The sequence below is a fragment of the Microtus ochrogaster genome, unplaced genomic scaffold (assembly GCF_000317375.1).
Source record: "Microtus ochrogaster isolate Prairie Vole_2 unplaced genomic scaffold, MicOch1.0 UNK41, whole genome shotgun sequence".
NCBI classification, from domain to species: domain Eukaryota; kingdom Metazoa; phylum Chordata; class Mammalia; order Rodentia; family Cricetidae; genus Microtus; species Microtus ochrogaster.
This window is the reverse complement of record NW_004949139.1, coordinates 190,784-192,376: the sequence shown is the minus strand read 5'-3', so window position 1 is coordinate 192,376 and position 1,593 is coordinate 190,784.

Here is a 1,593-nt window from a genome sequence, read left to right as displayed (position 1 = left end):
TTTTTATGCCAGTACCACACTGTTTTCTTCACTGTAGCTCTGTAATAGAGTTTGAAGTCAGGGATGGTAATGCCTCCAGAAGATCCTTTATTGTATAGGATTGTTTTGGCTATCCTGGGTTTTTTGTTTTTCCATATGAAGTCATATGAAGTTGATTATTGTCCTCTCACTTGTTTTTTTCTTATTTATTATTTATTTATTTTTTTATTTATTTTGTTGAAAAAAAATTCTGCCTCCTCCCCACCTCCCATTTCCCTCCCCCTACCCCCAGTCCTCTTTCCCTTCCCCCATTTCTCTCCCCTCCCTCTAGAGTCTGAAGAGCAGTCAGGGTTCCCTGCCCTGTGGGAAGTCCAAGGTCCTCCCCACTCCATCCAGTTCTAGGAAGGTGAGCACCCAAACAGAGTAGGCCCCCACAAAGCCAGTTCATGCAGTAGGATCAAAACCCAGTGCCATTTTTCCTTGTTAAGAAGATGTAAGATGTGACCTACTTATTACTTAGTATCACACAGGTTATGTGTTTTTAAAGGGAAGATTTCCAGTGTCTCACTTATTCTCAGCACGTCACTGTCAGAGAAGCCACTCAGATTTGTCTAAGGAAACACAATCACGATGAGTCAAATAGTTTTAAATAATTCAGCTCTTAAAAATTCTACATACACTAATCTGCTGAAATAGTTTAAACATGAAATTGACCCAAATCATTGTTACTATTTTAATAATAATAATGTGAGAAACAAAGTTATGGAAAGTTCATTTGGCACTTGGTGGAATGGGCATATCCATTTTTAACATAATTAGCAAACTATTATTTAAAAAAAAAAACCTATCCTGTTTTTATCCAAAAAAGGAAAAAGACATCCTCATCCTTGAAGTGGTACTGGGTATTAAGCCCAGCAGTATGTGACTGTGATTTATCTCCAGAGTCAACAAACTGTTACATTTAAAATTCTGTTTTAGAAGTTTAATCTTGAATTTCTGCTACCCATGTACTTTTATCTGGGAAGATAAAACTTAGCTTATCTTCTCATCCTGTCCCACACATCAATTTTTCCTTGGAGCTGATATACTTGTTTCTGAAAATCCATGGTTTTCAATGATAGTAATTAGGAGAGTGTTGTTAATGATACATTTTAAGATAAAGGTTTTCATACTGTCTTGTTGACTTTGATAAATTGTACAGTAGATTGTCTTGATCATTGCATTTTGTCTTTGAAATGTATATTATGTCCTTGTTGATTCTTTATTTTTCAGGTGTGACTTTATGGTTGGCTTTCAAAGGTCAGAATAAGCAGTCTTATCTATTCACTCAAATATTTGAGTTTATAGTTATTTTTAATGAAGTTGTGCTTATTTGACTGTTGAAAGTTATGCTTTATAGGTAACAACATAGCAAATGCAGATGAAATAATGCAGATGAAAGAAAATAAATAAAAAACTAAAAATAAAGCAAAATGAAAGTGAAAGTAGTCATTTGTGGCGGTTCACACCTGGAATAGCACCTGAGACTGAGGCAAGAGAAACACCTGTGGCTTCACCTGGAATAGCTCCTGAGACTGAGGCAAGAGAAACACCCGTGGCTTCACCTGGAATAGC